This window comes from Sceloporus occidentalis, unplaced genomic scaffold (genome assembly GCF_023333645.1).
Source record: "Sceloporus occidentalis isolate IW3139 unplaced genomic scaffold, rSceOcc1.0.p SCAF_67, whole genome shotgun sequence".
NCBI lineage: Eukaryota > Metazoa > Chordata > Lepidosauria > Squamata > Phrynosomatidae > Sceloporus > Sceloporus occidentalis.
Window position 1 is genome coordinate 4,318,558 of NW_028317047.1, and position 21,783 is coordinate 4,340,340.

Here is a 21,783-nt window from a genome sequence, read left to right on the forward strand (position 1 = left end):
TTGTGTGGGATCTTTGTTTTTTTTTTTTTATCAAGATAGTTCTAGATACTACTAACCCCTTAATGTCAGGAGCATTTCATAAAATGCTATTGTAAAGTGACGTAAGAGTGTGTGTTATGTGCGGTTTCAATAATTTAGAGAATTCAGCTGGATACCTGGGACCAGGTGTGTTTTTGTTGTGTAAGGCAGATGTGGCTGACCGGACCTCAGACCCTGAGCCATCCGCCTCCTGGATATCTCTTTGTGCCAGGGCTGCCTTTTTAAGTACCTCCAAACTCGACTGAAATCATGAGGTGTGGCAGCATAGAGTCTAGAGAAATGATCCTGAAATGCTTTGATAATAAGTGGGGGGGTAGTTTCCAACCTACCGGGGGAGGTTGTGGTATGTGTAATGCTATGTTTGGGCCTCCTTGGCTTTGCCAAAGCATGTATATTCTAATTGAGTAGGGCTGCAACTAACGATTATTTTAATAATCGATTAGTTGGCCGATTATTTTGTCGATTAATCGATTAATCGGATAAAAAAATACATTATTTTAAATTGAACAAAAATTGCAATAAAAAACTTATTTACAATTTACACTTTCATCTCTTTATCACAATGGCCTCTCTCTATTCACCTTCTTATTTTACTGACATAATAATAAAAGCTACAAGAACCCAAACACAGTGTTTCTCAAACTAGGTTTTAATACAAAGTTATTAGTAAATATTAATTCATATGTTAACTATTTTTCATATTTAATAAAAACTGAGAAAAAAGCCTTGTTTAAATTTTTTTTATTTACCAAACTGCCCCCAGTTATGCACATCTGACCCCCAGCTTGCCACTCTGCCCCCATATATGCCTTATACCTCTTATATGCCAGATTCCGCTGTGCCCCTGATATGCCTTATACTCCTTATATGCCAGTGATATGCAACTGAGCCCTCTGATATACCTTTTACCCCCAGATTTGTTTTATGCCCCCCTGATATGCCTAATATCGATATGCCTTATACCCCCTATATGCCACTGAGCCCCCTGATACCTTTTACCCCAGATATGTTTATGCCCCCTGATATGCCTATATGCCCTGAAATTCATAATACCCCCCATACACCACTATAACTCACCCATACACCACTCTGGCTCCTCCCCCTCCTATACACCACTGCCTCCTCCCCCTCCCATACACCACTCTGGCTCCTCCCCCCTCTCATACTCCACTCTGCCTCCTCCCCCCTCCCATACATGACTTTGGCTCCTCCCCTCCCATATACCACTCTGCCTCCTCCCCCTCCCATATACCACTCTGCCTCCTCCCCCTCCCATATACCACTCTGCCTCCTCCCCCTCCCATACTCCACTCTGCCTCCTCCCCTCCCATACATCACTTTGGCTCCTCCCCCTCCCATACTCCACTCTGCCTCCTCCCCCCTCCCATACTCCACTCTGCCTCCTCCCATACACCACTCTGGCTCCTCCCCCTCCCATATACCACTCTGCCTCCTCCCCCCTCCCATACTCCACTCTGCCTCCTCCCCCCCTCATCCACTCTGCCTCCTGTGAACCTCCGTTGCTGACAAGACACCAGGGAGCTGGGTAGAGAGGCAGAGTGCCGTATGGGAGGGGGAGGAGCCAGAGTGGTGTATGGGAGGGTGGCTCCCATACACCCATCTGACTCCTCCCCCTCCCATACACCGCTCTGCCTCTCTACCCGGCTCCGTTACTGAAGGCACTTTCACTGCAGCTTCATAGAAGCCTCAGTGTAAGTGAAGGTGAGTAACGGAGTCTGTCTGTGCGATGCAGACCCTCACCGGCTGACAGAGAGGATGATCCTCTGTCAGCCGGTGGGGGTCTGCATCGCACAGACAGACTCCGTTACTGCCCTTCACTTACACTGAGGCTTCTATGAAGCTGCAGGGAAAGTGCCTGTCAGTAACAGAGCCGGGTAGAGAGGCAGAGTGATGTATGGGAGGGGGGAGAGAGACGGAAGTGAGAGACCGGCCGACAGTGAGGAGAATCCAGGTCCCCTGCAGCGTTGCGGGGGATCTGGATTCTAGTGTTATAATCCGATCTCTGTTTGAGGTCGGATTGTATAAGGAGAGGAGTTTTTCAGAGCATTTGCTCTGAAAAAAACCTCTTTTTTTAATCGATAAAAATCTATTCGATTAATCGATAATGAAAATCGTTGACAACGATTTTCATTATCGATTATTATCGATTTTATCGATTAGTTGTTTCAGCCCTATAATTGAGATTATGCCTTAACTTGAAAAAAAGGTATCCAGTAGGTGTTTTGTTTGTTGATAGTGATGTTTAGTTTCTTGCATAGGATTATTTGTATAATCTAAGTAAACTGTGTTCATAGCCTCATTTAGGTGTTTGAATTTGTCATTCCAATCAATATCACACTTAGCCTCATAGACCATTTTACGCAAAGGAGTGAACTCCCTGTGCTTGGCCGTAACTTGCACTGAAGGATTCTTTCTTTGTCAAGGGAATTTAAGAGATGCATTATCACCGGTATATGTTTTGCATGGGCGTCTGATCTTTCTTGGCCCTTCCTATGCCTCTTTATGGAATTTGGATGGTTCAGAGATTCAGCCAGCAACTCATGTAAAGCTTTAAGAAGCTATTGAGGTTGGATAGATTTCGGTTAATTAATATGGGTGGTTTTACCAGTAGTTTTCCTCTGTGGCATGGCTATAAATGTATCCATTCCATGATGAAAAGGGTAATGTATGAAAGTGAATCATGTGGAAAGGAATATTGGTTCCACGGTTGGCGAGTCAGGGTAGTTCCAGACTAACTAGGCATGGTTATGCTCAGATTAAAGGCTTAGGTGTTGTGCAGCAGAAAAGGGAGGTGCTATATGCGGGAGGTGTAACTTACAATGTCAACCAGGCCAGCATCTTCCAATAAACATTGAAGTTATCGTAAATACTTAGGCGTTGAAGTACTTAGCAGCAGTTAGAAAGCAATAAATAGCTGGCAATGGATTTTCCTAAGAAGAATGAAGTGTCTCAACGTAATGCCTCAAAGCAACTACAAGATGGCGGCGAGCATAAGAAAACACATAGTAAAAGACATCCAAAAAAAGTCCCCAATTGATATAAGATATGCGTTGGCCGTTTGATTGCTGTGCAAATATTGCTCCCCCAGTACGTAGAGATTGTTAAATTACCCCCAGCAGACACAAAGGTCCGGGTCCAACCGGCAGGGCCTCCGCACTCCGGTATGGCTCTATAATAGGCAGCGACTGATGCTCGGGCTGGAGTTTCCGGCTTCAGCTCTGGAGTCTAGCCCTCCAGGTCCTCACGGCAGGCACTTGAGGGGGCGATCATGGGCAGCCAGTGCAGCTTTCAACAGGACCAGGTAAGTAGAGGGTCTGCGATCTAGCGGCCTCAGCGTTCATCACGCCGGACTCTGGGGATAATGGGTGACAAGTAGTGCTTCTCCCGCCTCTCCAGCTCGATCACTGATATTTGTAGAAGCAGATGGGCAGTTTCTAAGCAGATGGAAAAGGATTACTGTGACGGCCCCGGGTTAATCGGTACCGTCTGTATGTAATAGTTATTGTTTGTGATACCTGCATTTCCCAGTATATGTTGTAATTATGGTGTGTGCTTTTGTTCCCCTTGTTTGCTACCCTGTCCAGGTGCCACATGTCCTGCCCCCTCCCCCCTTAAACAGACAACAGTAGAGACCCCCCACTGGGCTGAGTGGTAATACTCAGTCATATGCAAAGGAGGGCAGGATGTAATTCCCTTGTGTGTCTATTGGATGTAATTCCCTTGTGTGTCTACTGGATGTAATGCCCTGGTGTGTCTATTGGATGTAATTCAATCCCTTGTCCAAGTTCTCCGTGAGGGAACTCGGTATTGTAGTCTGGCTTCTGCTGCCTTGTGCACGGTTGCGGCACCCAGGAGCACATCCCTCGGGCTCCATACAAAAAAAAAAAATTGAGGTAAGCCTCGGTGCTGCCCTTATTAGGGCGGTAGGGTGCTGTATTGCTATATATATATATAGGTGTATTACAGTGCGGCCGAGGTTCCTGAAGAGCTGTGTTCTCGGCTATGATCGCGTATTGTCCTAGCCACCCTGTATAGCTCAGTTTTGGCTAGCCACAGACAGTGAAGGGGTTAATCTCTGGTGCCCCAGTGGCCATGGGGCGAAGGAAGCAACGTTTGGCGGGAGTACCCAGTCAGGGTACAGGTCGGTCCCGTCACATTGGCGGCAGCGGCGGGATCCTCCTTGCAAACGTCCCAGCGGAGTACCAGCGGGTATACCAGCAGCAAGCCAAAGATGGTTCCAGCACTACAGGACGTGTTGGTGCACAGCAGAGTCGCAAGTTACATAAATGCCTGGATGGAGTGGACCAGGGTGTCCGGGGAATAGTCCTCCCATCCTCCAAGGAATGGTACGTGCTACAACTAGATTGGCGAATGCAATACCTGGGAGAACAGCCCCGAGAGGACTTGGTGGCTGAGTTGGAGAAGTTGCTTCCACTTGAAATGACTGTGGATTGTGGATACCGGGCCCTGTATTGGCAGGCCGTGCAGTGGTTTCCAGAGCTGAAGGATGACTACATGCCAGAGGGCGATGACTTTGGCGGCCCGGGATTGATAATGGAAAGCCTACAAGAGGACCGAGAATTTGGGAGCCCATCGAAATATCGGTGCGAGGAGATCCGGGAGTTCAGGGAAGGGATTCTTGCAGATGTGCCCTGTTTCCTGCCCGACTTGTGGGCTGATTTTGATTATTTGGTTTACCAAGAATGGTTCCTGGAGCAGGCCTACCGAGAACTCTTTGACCGTGGTCAGCAGTGTGCTCCAGTGGATCCTGTGAGTATTGTGCCCCCACCAGAAGCACAAACATCTGAGCAGAGCGCAACTGGCCTCTGCCCGCTCCCTTCCCCCACCCCAGACACTTTGCCCTATTCCCCGCAATATGGCCCAGAAACTGACCAAGACCCCCCCTGCATGTCCCAGCCAGATCCCCCAGCTGAACTGCTGGCTTCGAGGCAGAGCGCTGCTGGCCTCTGCCCACCCCTTCCACTTGTTCCCAAGCCTGACCGCAGTAACCAAGGAGGGCCTGGTCAGGCAGTCATAGAGTTGGTTGCCCCTGGATTTTACAAATGCAGCCTCTGCCCGCTCCCCTCTGTGACCCCAGCTCCATTGGCTTTACCCCCGCGATATTGCCCATAGGTGGTGATTTCTATGGATCCTGTATCCCCAGCAGAAGTGTTGGCAATGGGAGAGAGGCAGATCGACATCTCTCCCCAGCAGATGGAGTATATAGGACGGGATGCATGTGGCTTTCCTCCCCTCGCCGAGGATCATACAAACATTTGTACCATGCAGGTGGATTGGACTATGGTCGCCACCTGCAGTCCCCATAGGTGCCGAGCAGTCAGCCCAGAACCCCATATGGAAGGGACCCCAGCCTCTCTGTTTTCTCCCCAGCGGCTGAGAGGACTCCAGGAAGAAGGCACATTTGGCCCTTCTCCCCAGCGGCAGTTACACTATTTGGGAGAAGCAGAGTGCGGCTGGGTGAGTACTGGTCCTTTGTTAAATTGTTTTGGGGAGTACCAATTTGTGGCTGGCAGTGGTGGTCCGGATATACAGACTGACTTTGGAGTCAAACCGTGTGGGGTCTTATCAGACGTCAGTCTCCCCCAGAAAAGGGAGATATGTGATGGAGTGTGTGACGGAACTGTCCATCACTGGGGCCCCTGGAGAGGACTGAAAGCAAGCCTGCTACCCGCAGATTATGGACCCTGTCTCCCTGCCCTGGTGAGTGGGACTGTTGTCTCCGTCTGGGACCCGAACTCCCCAGTCTCTAAGTGCACCCCAGGACTGGTTAGTAGGACAGGTGCCCTTTGCCAGCCCCCTGCATCCACAACTCTAGGAGCGACGGAGCTGTGCTCCCCGACTGAACTGGATGCAGACCCGGTTGGGGTCTGGCCCCAGTTCAGTCTTCTTTTTAAAAGGGAAGATATGTGACAGAATGACCTGTCATACAAGGCCCCAAGGTACTCAGAGATGGCTCCAGCCTGGCTGCCAAACTGGCAGGAACTCCATTGTGTAAACTAATCCCATTAACAGGATGGCTACCAGGGGGAGATTCAGTAGCTAAAGGGGATTAAAGGTTGGGTTGTCTACATGTACCTGTTTATCAATGTTGATTTATGTTAATTAAGTTCTGTGGCTATAACAGTCTATGTTTTACAACAATAAACTATTCATTCCTGCTGTACTCAGTTCAAGGTAGTTGTGTGTCTACTTATTGGGTACACATAGCAGGGTTCCAAGGTGCACATGCTGACTGGTGCTGGAAGTGATTCCGGGGACAACAGGAGGATACATGTGGGTGATCTCTGGGAGTTACTACAGCTCTCTTGGTGAACCCGTTACAATTACTTTTCCATCAGTGTGGAAGGCTTGTTAACAAGCTTCAAGGGGAACCCCCATCTATAGGGAATGTTGTGTCTCCATAGTTATTGATGAGAAAGCTCTCCGTTTCAGCACTGCCGCTGCTGTCAGGTCACTAAACAAATGTAGAAATTCTTCCATTTTGGACTTCAGATGATGTTTGCTTGCTCATTTGGTCCAGACCCTTTCCGGACTTGGATAGGAAATATTTGATTGCGTCTGTCATAAAAGGTTGTAGCTCTGATAACATTGTTTTTAAAATAATCTGTGGGATAGGTGCATCTTGTTCTATTTAACCATCGCCTTCTTCAATTTTAGTTTACGAAGACAGGAAAGGCTGATCGTCGCCCAGCTTCTCTCTTTTGGAATCGTACTGTGGTAGCTTCTGGGATGATCTCAAGTAATGCTCCTGACGGTCTCCAGGTATGCTAGGGTATTTTTGGGTTGAAATAATGGCTTTTAAGCCACTTTGTGTCACTTTGGAAACTGAGCTCACGTATCCATCCAGTTTGGGTGTTTGTAAGGGCACCGCCCCATACCCCAACTGGATACAGACTCTCCTTCTTTCTCCCCATAGCCACCAGGAATACAAGACTTCAATTAGCAGGTTGAGCTAGCGGAAAACACCTTTCGTCAGGATCCCCGGTGGCACTGTAGCATAGCAATACAGCACCGAGACTTATCCCTATAACAAGACAGAACTCTAATTGAGGTGATGCGGCAGGCAGGTTAGAAGCCACTCCATGAATCCTTCATGCCCCCCCCTCCAATACTCAAACATACTCAGACCGCCACTTCTCCCTGGAGTACACTGAGCCGCTGGGGAAATCCAAATAGTCCATCTCCAGGCACCATTCCCTGTAGACCCCTGTAGTGGCAGCATTTCCTCACAGTCTGTGTACAGGTCCCAAAATCTATAGCTCCCAGAGCTACCATGGTGAAAGCAGTTAGAGATGGGGACTTTGTGGGTTTGCATTGTGCGACACATATATATATACATATACATATACTACATATACAACTCTCCCCCACACATTGAAAGTCAATCTGCCCAAATTAGGTTACCTAGCACTCAATATGTAAAGTGAGTGACGTCCTGGTGCTTCTGCTCTATCACATTCCTTACTCTGGGGGATCAGTTCTTTTAATTTTTCAAATATTGGGGAAATCAGTCATGCACCCATTGATTTATTCACATTCTGTGTTGGTCGGGGCCTGAGCAAGTGTTTTGCATGAGCTTAATGGGATATTAGGGATATTAGGGATGTTGTGTACTATGACCCATATTATGCACATGCAGGTGTTATATCAGAGCCCTCATCAGTACCAGACATAGTACAGACCCCTCCCTTGAATTTCACTTTCAAATAAAAAAAGGGCTGGAAATGAAATTGTTGTCCAAAAACAAATGCAGCAAAAGCAAATCAACTTTGCTTGCCATGCACATCGTTGCTAAATATACATATAACTTTACATGGGTTAAAATGTCATTAATATAGTTAAATATTATTTTGAAATCTGAAACTTCTAAACATAAAACCTTGCAAGTCCAGCCAGCATGGTCTACACAGTATGACTCTCATTATGTTAAGATATTTTTCTCATATTTCTGAATAGGGTAAATACAAAATCTCCCATTGGATCAATATGTTTACACTGCATATACCTAACACCCCCTTCATAATTTAGTACTCGATATATATATATATGTGTGTGTGTGTGTGTGTGTGTGTGTGTGTGTGTGTGTGTGTGTGTGTGTGTGCTGTGAAAATCAAAGATATAGATATAAAGAAATATATGTGTTTATCTTCCAAAAAATATAGAGGGTACTAAAAAAAGCTCCCACATTGCATACTGCGATGTAAATATATTGGGCCAAAGGGAATTTCTTTTACCCCATGCAGAAATATTGGACAAATGTTAAATTCAAGAAATGGTTGATATTTGGGGCTCTATATCTTTAAATGTCCACAGTAAGAGCATACCAAATTGTAATATATTATAGATATGTGTGTGAGGTGTATGCAATGTAAATATATTGGTTCAATGGGAGATTTTGTTTTTACCATATGCAGAAATATTGGAAAATGTTGAATTCAAGGAATATGCTGATATTTAGGTATTTATATCTTTAACTTTCCACGGTAAAATCACAACATGTTACCGGTATAACATATTATAGAGTAGGATATATGTGACAGTAAAACTCCACAGTAAAATCATACCATATTGTAATTTATTATAGAGGGTGATGTATGTGACATATATGCAATGTTAATATATTGCCTAAATCTGAGATTTTTTTTACTCTATGCAGAAATATCTGCAAATGTCAATTACTGGCAATGTTCTATACCTTTAAATTATTATCGTAAAATCATACCATATTTTATGGGGATATATGTGTGACAACTCAGCCTAAGTGCCATCATAGTTTTATTTATTACTAAATCTATATATTCTCTGTTGTTATAATACACCTAATGCTAATCTGAAAAAAAGCTTCTGATAGCTTTGGCTTCTATATCTGAATTGATGTATCTATAGCTGTTGAAGTTTAGATGAGGCTAGTGCTGGTGCATTACAAACAAGACACATGATGACAATATTACTGTCTGTATGTAAAATGTTTCTGTAATTGTCCCAAATAATCTGATATACTACTTAATACTATAGTCTTTAGCTTGCCTTTCCTCTTTCAAAAGGCTGTCAACGGCTTCAAAATCATTCTACCTTGCTGTGAAATACTACCTGTAACTTAACAAACTTAGGTATTTCTTTGATTTGTTTTTTTAATGGGTGTAAAATGTTTGTGGGTATGATATATAATCATATTTTGCCGACAATGCCTAAATAATGTTAAAAATCCTATACTAAAACGAAGTGAAATGTTATCACATTCAATGTGTGTTGCTTGGATACCACTTTGCTAAAGCTTCAACATTCTTCATTTAAACCATGGTAACATGGCATTTTGTGTATGGAAAGCATATTATCTTTATAAGACAATGGCTGTTAAGAATGCGATCTAGATATGTTAATTAATTTAATCTTATTTGAACTCTATTACAAACATCATGGTTTTATGTAAAACTGCTAGACTCATTAGTGTCATTCTTTAAAGGCAGTGATATATTCATTTTTTAAATAAAAATGTATTGATTTATTGTATGTATGTATTGTATTGATGAATGGCAGCGAGAGAGGAAGGGGTACAGAAAAAAAAGGGACTGAAAAACAGCCAAAGCAGGCATCATACGTATACAATAAAGAATAATAGTATATACTATTATCACACAGTTAAGCGAAAACAAGTCAATGATACAAAGTATCAAAATGAGCAAACAATATATGAGACTTTGCTAGTACAAGCGCATGAGAAACCCTCAGGCCAAAGGCTGGATCTCTAAGGTACATCCAACAGTGGTGTTGGCAGGGTGGGCCAGAGGGGGCCATGGCCACCCCTACATCATGTTGTGCCCCCCCAAATGAAACACTATTTTTTCTTTATTGCACAGCCGGAGGAGAGAGAGAGGCGACGAGCAGTTGTTCAGGAATACGATTTCAGCAACCACTTGGCGCCTCTCTGCGAGGCCTCTCTCTCGGTGCTGGCATTTCACGCTGAGCGCCGGAATATGACGTCATATTCCCAGCACTCAGCAGTGAAGCAGCGCACACCGCGGGCCGAACCTCCACAAAATAAGTGAACTTCGAAGGGGGGAGAGGGTAGATAGTGAAGAGGGGGTAGATAGGCATAAGGGAGTAGATAGGGCAGGAGGCAGTGAGAAGGGGGTAGATAGGGCAGAAGGGAGGGAGGTAGATAGTGAGAAATGAGGGTAGCAAGAATATTGAAATAAAGAGCCAGAATGAGAGAGAGAGTGAATGGGTTAATGTGTGGATGCATTGTGTGAATGAGTGAGAGAATAAATGAATGAATGTGTGGATGAATTGTGTGAATGAGTGAGAGAAGTACTGAATTTGTGAGAATGCATTAATGAATATGTAAATAATTTGTGTGAAAGAGTGAAAGAATAAATGATTGTGTGAATGAAAGTGAATTAGTGAGTGACTGTAAAAGTGTTTGTGTGAATCATAGGTGTATAATTGATTTGTCAAAAGGCAAATATGGTATAAGCAGGGTGTTTAAGCATTGGGGACCAAGATGGCACAGGCAGGGTGTTTATGGGACAAAGATGGCACAGGTAGCGTGTTTATGGGACAAAGATGGCGTACACTCGGCTGTTTGGGGACAATGTTGACTCATGCTGGGCTCATGCTGTTTGGGGACAAAAATGTCATGTCCTATGTGTGTGTAATTTGGGTGCTGGTCAGGTTCTATGTGGGCAGTGTGGATGCCAGGGCTGGCTTTGAGGTGTGCAACCTGTGATCTATGCCTGTAATTTAGGGGGTTTTATCTATACCTTTTACGCTGAGTTTTTATGTGAATTCCAATTGATCTATACCTGCAAAGCTGTTTTTTGTGTTCTGTTGAGCTATATATGCTATGCTTCTGTTAATCTTTATATGCTATGCTATGTTTACATACATTATTTATGTTTACCTGCACATACAGGATTTGTATGTCTTATTCAGTTGATCAATACCTGGAGTGCTGTTTCCATGTGTTGTTTATATACCTTCAGTGCTGAGTTTACATGTGATTTCCAGTTGATCTATACCTGCAATGCTGGGTTTGTGTGTTCTGTTGATTTATACCTGCTATGCTATGTTTCCATACATTATTTATGTATACCTGCAAATACAGGGTTTTATGTCTTATTCAGCTGTCACGATGGGGCAGATGAGAAGGGCTGTCTGTCTTCTTTACCGCTCCGCGCCGGTATGCTGCATAGTCACGCCAATCACTATTTCTTATTTTCAGGGTATGGCTTATATTGCGCAAATGCTTAGAAATCCTGCTACGGTTTATTTTATGGGTATGTCTCATTTTCGGGGAAACGGGGTATATATTGGCAGCAGGGGCAAATATTCATATATATATTGGCAGCAGGGGCAAATATTTATATATATTGTCAGCAGGGGCAAATATTTATATATATTGGCTGCAGGGGCTAATAGTTATATATATTGGCTGCAGGGGCTAATATTTATGTATATTATCAGCAGGGTCTAATATATATATATATATATATATATATATATATATATATATATAACATCCAAAAATAGTTACCGGGACTTCTTTAAATAATCCTAATCCTAATCAACGTTTCAGTCTGTTTATTAGACTTTCATCAGGACCTGCAGTTTCTGGAGTGATTATTTAAAGAAGTCCCTGGAGTGCCGGTAACTATTTTAGGATGTTATATGATTTGCTGTTGCAGCTACTTGGCACCGGGCTAAAAAAGTGGTGATTGGTGTGCAATTGTTAATTTTGGACTTTATATATATATATATATATATATATATATATATATTATATATATATATATCTATATATATATTAGCAGCAGGGTCTAATAATTATATATATTAGCAGCAGGGTCTAATATTTATATATATATATATATATATATATATATATATATATATATCAGAAGCAGGGGCTAATATTAAAGAATGAAAAATAACTGCCAGTTCAGCTGTTATTTTGAAATCATATTTCAAATAAGGTCTTTACTTCAAAGAGATAAGTACATATTATGTAGTTAAAAATGGATGTCTAACACACATATATATATATATATATATATATTGTATATGCAGCATTTTATAATTGCCCCCTGTCCCCCCATGTGCCCCCCTAAATACGAAAGCTGGAGATGCCACTGACATCCAATCATAGGTTCCATTATGCACCTGCGGGACATAGAAAGAGGTAAAGGTGAAGGGGAGAAAAGGGGGAGGGTAGTATTTTAAGCATTTAATTGGAGAGAGCCAGATAAGAAGGGACTGAGGGCCCCTTAAGTGGGACTCTGCCCCAGCAGAACACCGAACTCCACAGAAGAGGTGAAGTGGATCCAGATTAACCAGGTTTCCAAATATGTCTCATATTGTCCTACAGCCTGTTTTCACCAAATCCTCTATAGCTCTTATCTCATCTACCTGATAAACCCAGTCCCTGATAGAGGGGGCCCTTCTACTTTTTCAGTGGAGTGGAATCACGCATTGTATGTTAACTGACACTGTTACATTTTTTTTCTTTTTTCTGAAAAAATGGAAATATGTTTTAAAACTGTGATAAATACTTTAATCCAGCTTTGGTTTCTAGGTTGCCATGTAGTTTATTAGTCCCATTTGAGCTAATAAATAATAGCCTATTGCAAAAAGTTTTATACTTATATAAAAACCATATGCACTCTGTGCACCATGCATGGGACACTATTTTATTCTGACAAAAGACAAAATATAAAAAAAAATTCTGGAGTGTTGGATAAGGCCCATAGGCATCCAGCTGGACAATAATGTGCTAGACCTTCAGAGATTGTGGTCCTGGCACAAGCCATCTGTTAAAGATATGTTAAATGGGCTCAGGTGGGGCTCCAGAAGTAAAAATGCTTTTGACATGCATTTCTCATATCACATGAAAAGCGAATGAGCAAAAATGCAATTACAGGCAGAGATCAGACGTTGTGACATCATTGGTGCCCACACTGCCAAGTCTTCCTCCTCCATTAATAAACTAGAAAAAAATACTTATATACATTTTTTTTTATAGAAATAGTTTTTAAATGCTCTTTTGGGCACTTCAGTTCTGATGACCCGTACACAAAATAATTTTCACCATGGAATTATAGTCCAAACATCTCTGTACCACAGAGATGCAAAAAGGGCATAATTTTTGTGTACATTTGTATTTTAATTTTAGCTAGTTTGTGTTTAATACATTTATGGCTTTTAATCTGATCTGTCATGCAGTCCACATTGCTTAACTATATAAATTGTAAGCTGTTTATAAGTTTGTCGTGCAGATCTAACTATAGCAAACGTAACAAAAATTGGCCCAGTCTTTAGTGTCCGACAAACTGAGAATTACATTGGTGCCCAAGGGGTTAACATATTAATATTCTGTTTTTGCATTTGGTATGTTTTCAAGTAGCAAATACAATTTTAATGCTCTTGTCTCATAACTGAACAAGCTGTACCCATAGTTACATAGGCAACACTGAATATAATGTAAATTGCACCTTGACAAATTTCAGTTGTAAAGAAAAATACTTAATGCACAAATGAATTGACAAATGATATATTCTTGAAATGATTACAGGGATAACAAAAGTATGATTGCTTAAAAAATAGACAAAGTAAGAAAAGACATGCAGTGAAACAATATAAAACTAAATACAAGATCAGAGAATAATAGATAATCCAAAGTGAATGTCCATTGGTGATAGTTGTATGATTGCTGTCTTTCTTGTCCATTTTGGCACCTACACTACTCACCATAGTAATAAAACTATGAAGTCATACAAAGAAGCCATTAAACTTTAGCAAAATAAGCTAAGTCTATTCTAATCTTCTAAATATTTCCTCTGGAAATTCAGAGGCCCAATGGAGCAGCAGTAGGGGAGGTAGAAACAGTAGGCTGTTTGGAGTAGGGGCAGAATAAAAAACCTGGTAGTTGGCAGGTTTTTTATTTATTTAATTCTGTACACCCCTCTGCTGTCAGAGTAGTTTGGTCTGCTCTCTTGTATTCTTCTGATCATCTCCCCTTTACTCTGCTAGCTACTTTCTTATAGACACAACCCACTCACCTAGGCAGAGACACAGTTTGCAGGCTGCAGACACAAGGTAGTATTATTGTGAAAATGTATTCCATATGGTTACATAATATTCCGGCTCCCATTACTCTCAGCCTGTCTAGTATATTAAACATCATGGAAAAGGGAGTACAACTACAGTGTCAAAGCTGTGTTTTTATATCATTATGAATTGGCACTGCAGTTGCCTTGGGATGCACATGTCATGATTCTCAGCCATTCATTTAGTTGACTGAACATCATAACAAATGTAATAACAGCACATTGAGTGCCAAATGTTAACACCACTGCAGGGAAACTGTCCTATTTTGTTTTCTTTTATGTCCCTTTCTACTCACCTCTAACTACCCTCTTTTAGTAATACCTCAGAATACTATACTACTGTGATGTTAAGGCAGCAATAGTAGAAATAGTAGCTGCAGCTCCCATCAGCCGTTACTAGCTAAAGACCACATTATATTTTTTTACATAGCATCAGTATTGTTACAAGAAAAATAATTTAAATTGACACACTAACAAACTTGTGCAATAGCAGAAGAGGGAGCATTGCTCTTGGGAGCTTACTACTACCTTACTACTAAGGTGGTCATATCCTTTTTTCCTATTATAGGTAACTAACATTTTGCCCCCATTTTGCACACCAGAATCAGTGTACTCCTGCTGACCTGAAGTCTTGAAGCATGCAAATTTTAATGACATGTTAAGTGTTGGTCTTATTAACAAAACTGGGGCTAGTGCCCTGACCCCAACAATTTGTAAGCTGAGGCATGTACTTTTTTGGATTTTGTTACAGGCCGTGTAATTCCCTTAATGGCCATACAACATATACTTAGGCCAGGTTATAAGCATTTTGACAGCACCGTTCACCATCATAAATAAATTCTGTTCTGCCCAGCTCTGGCATCTACACATAATCTGGGAGAAGCACTGTTTCTCTGGGTCGACACTCCCGACAATCCCCTGGCCCTGTTTTAGCATTCAGAACGCCCACTAACATCAGCTGACTGGTCCGTGACATCAGTGTGATGTCAGCAGGTAGTCCTGGCTGCATCCTGCCATGGGGGCTGCGGGTAGCCTAAAAATCTCCTGGTATGAATATACATATAAAAAAATGCAGAATGTAGACATAATAATACATATTATTACATTGCAATGAATACAACTTTACTGCTATTATGACTTTTGATTTGATTTTGAGAGAAGCAATACACTATTTAAAATGTGTACTGCAGACCCCTTGTTTGATTAAACACATTTTAGCAGTAGCCATAATTACTCTGAAATACTGCTATTAATAATCACTGAGAATATAAGATGATGCAGCAATTATGTTAAATTACTTTCTATTTATATATTCTTTTTCGAGTAAGTTGTTTCTCATATTTTACTTTACATTAAAGCACATAGAAGGACATGTAGTAGAAAACAGAAGAATGACAAATGGACTTACATACATAATATGCAGGGGAATATGATGTATAATGAAAACATAGAATTAGTTAATAATGAAACAATGAAAATGAATAAACTAAAAAAATAAGAAAAGGGCCATGCAAAGAAAAAGACAAATTTAACATTAAAAAGGTCTTACAAAAGGTTGAGTTAAATATGTTGATTTTTCTGTGTTAGTATTTACAATTAAGACGTAAGCTAATGGCCTTATTTTTCAGTGATTTGTGCCGTGTTTCAAAAATATATTTTTAATTTAACTTGTTTTGAAACTCAAGCAACATCACTACAGCCTATAGTTGCCGCTAAATGTATAGACACAATAACATTTAAACAATGCAACATAGTGATGGCGTCAAGAAGGCGATGGAATGCTATTGATCTACATCTTTGCTGTGAAAATCTTTGCGGTGAAATACCGTATTTGCTCGATTATAAGACAATTGTCTTATATTCAAGGTCATCTTCTAATTAGACCTTAAATAGAGGTCTGACTACAAGACTAAGATCCAGATCCCACGCAGCGCTGCAGGGGACCAGGATCCTCCTCTCCAGCAGCTGGTGGAGGTCTGTGTGATGCGCGCAGACAACCTCCGCTGCTGCCGGCACTTCCTCTGGGGCTTCAGTGACGGAGAGCCAGCGTCACATGACCTTCTGGTGCTCATTCATAGAAGCCCCGGTGGAAGTGCCGGCAGCATCGGTGGTCGCATCGTGCAGACCTCAAACCGGCTGCCCCCACTAGACACCAAGGAATCTGCAGCAAGGGGAGAAGTCTGGGGATGCACTGGTGAGTCAGGGGAGGGTAAGAGTGGCATATGGGGTGGTATAAGGGCTTTCTGGAGGCAGAGTGGCATATAGGGGGTTAAAAAAGAATATCAGAGAGGCAGAGTGACATATGGGGGGTTAAAAGGAATATCAGGGAGGCAGAGTGGCATATAGGGGGTTAAAAGGAATATCAGAGAGCCAAAGTGGCATATAGGGGGTTAAAAGGAATATCAGGGAGGCAGAGAGGCATATAGGGGGTATAAGGCCTTTCTGGGGGGCAGAGTGGCAAATAGGGGGTCATGAGGCTTATCTGAGATGCAGAGTGGCATATAAGGGGGTATAAGGCATATCTGGGGGCAGATGTGCAAAACTGGGGGCAAGTTGGCAAATAAAAAAAAATAAAAACAAAAATTGCATTTTTCTCAATCATAGTTTTTATTAACTATAAAAAAAATAGTTTACATGTGAATTAATATTTTCTAGTAAAACTTTTTTCTTATAGGGTAGCCTTATATTCAGGCTTTTTCTTTTTTTCCTGAATTAATATTCAAATTTTGGGGGGTCGTCTTATAATCGAGTAAATACGGTACTTAGAGGACTTTTATTCTGTATATTCATGTTAAAAAAAGCAGCTGTATTTTAAGCAACACTCACCTTATAATAACCAAAGGGATAAAATATACCAGCAAAGCAACCATTGTCATGTAGGGTTTCCAGTAAGAGTCATCAGGCCAAAGAGCCCAGCACTGTATTTCTCCATTGGAAAGCTTGATCTTTCCAAAAATAATCAATGTGGGGATTGAAAATAAGAATGACAGAGTCCATGCAACTGCAATTAAGACCTTGGCTTGTCTTTCTGTTAACAAGACAATAAGAAAATAATACAAACAAATAATATGGATAGCCACCTCTATATAAACATATCTGAAAAATACAGGTACCTGGGAAATTATTTTATCATTGGAAATAGTATATTCTACAAGATAATTTAAACAGATTGGACATGCAACGAGTGCAAAAGAAGCTGAGATGCTTGGTGCATGGTTTGTTCAGGAATAAATAGGTATACATTTATATTTAGTAGAGAGAGACGTATATCAGCTCTCTTTGGGTGATCATGGGAATTGAGGCCTATCTATGATGAATAGACATGTGCAAATGGTCCAAAAACAATTCAGACACATTTTCTGGTTCCTTTTTGGTCCATTCAGTTTCCTGCCCATTTGTTTTAAACAAAATTTGTTGTTTAACGACCATATTAAGTCTAATATACTCTCTCATACTATCATTCTCGTTCAAGCTCTCTGAATGCGCCCCTACCTTCTCCACCGACCACTTCTACTTCCGTGTCTTGCAGCTTTGCGCCTTCTCTAGCATCCTCATCATCTTGTTCTTCATTTCCATGTTCTTTTCTCTTCTGCCTTCCAACTTCTTTTTTTGTCCGCCTCTCTGCAGATGACCTCCCAGTTAACTTCCACAAAATGGTGGGACTGTCGGTGACACCCTTCAATCTCGGAGGGAATGTTACCAGAAGCTCTTCCATTTTTGCAAATGACAAATGTTAACTGGCAGTTATCTTGGGCCAAAACATTGCTGGATATCTCCTCCATTTTTGTAGAATTTCTTTGGGAGGTCATGTACCCAGAGATGCAAACATAGAAAGAAGACAGAAGATAGAAAACAACAAGATGAAGAAGATGGCAGAGAAGAAGATAGGGAGACATTCAGAGAGTGTGAGACAGAAAGTGAATGAGAGTGTGAGAGAACATGTATGAGAGGTGTGGGAGTGAATGAGCCCACAAAATATGAAAGGAAATTCTGAGATTTTCCAATGTTTCGTTTTCGGAGATTTGTACAAATTGACAAAATATGGTAATTTTGTTAAACTAATGATGAAGTCCTTCATTCAGACAAAATGTTGCAGCTGACGGGAATCTATCTACTTACGCTTGAAAGGATTTAGATTAGAGGTGGCCAACACAATGTTTTTTTACTGCATTTTAGTCCAACAGTTTTGTACTGTTTGTGTGGAATTCACTTACCGTATTTGCTCGATTATAAATGCTCAAATGTTTTGAAAAATATCCCTTGTCTTATATTCAAGGTCGTCTTATAATCAGACCTCAAATAGAAGTCTGACTACAAGACTAAGATCCAGATCCCCTGCAGCACTGCAGGGGACCCGGATCCTCCTCTCTGGCAGCTGGTGGACATCTGTGCGATGCGCGCAGACATCCTCTGCTACTGTCCGCACTTCCGCTGGGGCTTCTATGACGGGGGTATATAAGGAATATCTGAGGGGCAGAGTGGCAAATAGGGCATGTCAGGGAGGTAGAGTGGCATATAGGGGGTGTATAAGGAATACCTGAGGGGCAGAGTGGCACATATGGGCTTAAAAGGCATGTCAGGGAGGCAGAGTGGCATATAGGGGGTGTATAAGGAATATCTGGGGAGCAGAGTGGCATATAGGGGGTATAAGGCATATCTGGGGGACAGATGTGCATAACTGGGGGCAGAGTGTCAAAAAAGGAAATAAAAAACAAAAATATTTTTTTTCTCAATCATAGTTTTATTCAATATGAAAAATTGTTTACATGTGAATTAGTATTTGCTAGTAAAACCTTTTTTCCTATAGGATAGTCTTATATTCAGGCTTTTTCTTTTTTTCCTAAATTCATATTCAAATTTTGGGGTCGTTTTATAATCTGGGTGGTTTTATAATTGAGCAAATAGGGTAATCTAATCACACTTTGTAACGATTTTTGGGTGTTAAGCGTGTTTTATTACATTTTAGTTTCTCATTGCTACAGTGTCTGGGCATTTTTAAGGACCCTTCTTACTTTTTTACTTTCCTCAACAACTGGAGAGTTTCCTGTTGGCTACCGCTGATGATTTCACCACAAATCAGGCCATGATTTTAAAATTTTTAGTTTTTGCGTCTTCCAAACAATGAATGAGGCCACATTACTATTACATTATACATAAACAAATCTGCCATCATGTACATTAATATTAACAATATCATTTAAAAAAGTAAAATTTAAAATGAAAAAAGACTCCCTACCTCCTTGAAGAAACTTCATTGGATGAACTATGGCATGATATCGGTCGATACTAAGTGACACTAGCACGTAGGTTGATGCATATAATAGTACAACCTAAAACAGCAATGCAGGTATATAAATATTATTATAATATATGCATTACATTTACATACTTTATTATAAACAATATATATTTTTTGTTGTGACAGGGAGAGCGGTATGGTGGTGGGTGGCATCTATGTTTCATGGAACATATTGCAGTGTGGTGTGTATGATAACTGGGGTGGAGCATTTTGGAGAGAAGTGAAGGCCAGTGCTCCACTCCACAGTTTACTTGCAGCAGGTGGGGAGTCCAGTCCGGGTGTTCTGGATCTCCCAGGTGGGTCATCACCTGTTGGCAATGAGCAGCAGGAGGTGGCTACCAAGTTCCCCGTGAGGCATTCAGTGAAATATTTCTGTAAACTCTTGTGGAGAGAAATGCAGTCTAACTCACTGCTTGTATCCTCTCCACTGATCACCTGGGAGGTCCAGAACACCTGCATCGTTTTTGATATATCTTTATTCAACTGTGATTGCCCACTAATTTAGCATGAAAAATGTGGGCAAAATTACAACAAAAAGGCAATTTTATCGTGGATTCATCTATAAAAAGTATACATAACCAGTTCAAATGGAAAAAAAAACCATCAAAAATGTATTTGTCCAGGTAAGTGTTAAACTTACAGGGTTAAATATCAGACACGTGTTTCTAAACAAGATTTTTTTAAGTATATATTTTTTTGACATCCCAAAGTATTTTACTAGGGGCATTTTAACACGTTTTAGTTAACCATTTTAGCGCCAATCTATCCTAAACATTGCAGTAAAGTTTCAAATCTAACACAGTATTTCATTTTCTAGGTCTATGTTTCAGACATTGTGGAACACCTAGAACATGTGCATTTCAGTTTTTAAACTTTGAATTTTGACAGATGATTTTACTTGATTTTACAGTGAAGGAAAAAATGATTTGACCCCCTGCTGATTTTGCACAAATGCCCACTGACAAAGACATGATCAGTCTATAATTTTAATGGTGGGTTTATTTGAACAGTTAGAGACAGAATAGCAACAACAAAAAATCCAGAATAAAGCATTTCAAATAAGTTAAAAATTTGAACTGCAACATTTTTTTTTAAATTCTTTCCTATAACTTTTTGTAGCATGAAAATGTGCACGTTGCTTACCTGCACGTAGCGTACAATTCTGCAAACAATATCAGGGGCCATGAAATCTCCAGTAAATCTCCATATAATATCTGTCAATGTACTTACAATTCCTGTAAGAGAGTCTTTAGAAAGAAAAATAAATTACATTATATGAAAATAAGCAACTTATAATAGTATAATGTTTACATTTTTAGATTTTAGTAAATCTATTATTTCTTTGACTTCTTCAATGGATATATAATATACCTTCACATTCTTTGCTCTTTAGAGAAGGCCAGTTAGTGGATAGAATTGATAGCTATATTGTGTTGCAATTTACTAATTTCACTAATTAACATTTTTATTTTCTTGATAACTGACAGACTATTTAATTTAGATAGTTATACTTAATTTCAGAAAAAAAAGTCACTCAGTATTTTTTTTGGCCACAAGACGAAATATACTGATGGCACAGTCTGTAAATGACTGTACAGCTGCATAGTTACTCTGTGCTGCCAACTTGTCTGCCAGCAGTCACAAGGTGAGTGAAACCCTGAAACAGAGTTCAATTCAAATTACCGTATCTTTTTGTGCTTTCCTACCTTTTAGATAAATGTAGCCTATGCCAACTCAATTTGGAACAGCAACTATTTGCAAATATGCAAGTAGATGCTAATTGCAGTGCAAGCCTGTTAAATGTGCCAGCTTGTGAGTGGCTGCTGATCAAAGTTGAAAACTTGTTTGTACCATTCCTGCTCAACATACACTTCCTGCTGTGGAAGAAGCAGGAGACATCGGAGTAAAATGAGAGAGACATTCTATTTTCCATGGATGATTAATTTGGTGGTATTGTCCTTGGCCTCATGGCACAGCACAAACCCCACCTGGTCGGGGGGGTACGTAACTTTGGAAAATAGCATTACATCTGCACAAACAGGGAGATCACGTGGTAGTTTGAACAAAGGTCTTTGCCGTCTCATATTTTTATACAACAATAATGGGAAGCCCTGGGCTCTTCCTTGTCTGCCATGTCTTAATTGCATCCACCGTGATTTGCTCCTCCAGCAGTTCTACCGCCTCAGCTGTGGTATAGTTAGCTAGGTAAGTCTCAAGTTGTTCCCGGTTGTTCCACCCACCTTCCATCCCTTATATTATACAGAAAAGAACAGTAGTGGTGGAATGCTGCTGCAATTCATC

General features: G+C 41.0%; 1 pseudogene; it reads right to left on the bottom strand.

Annotated features, from left to right (window-relative positions):
• Positions 1–21,783, bottom strand: part of LOC149286667 (neuropeptide S receptor-like) — an 85,087-nt pseudogene that overhangs the window by 29,905 nt on the left and 33,399 nt on the right.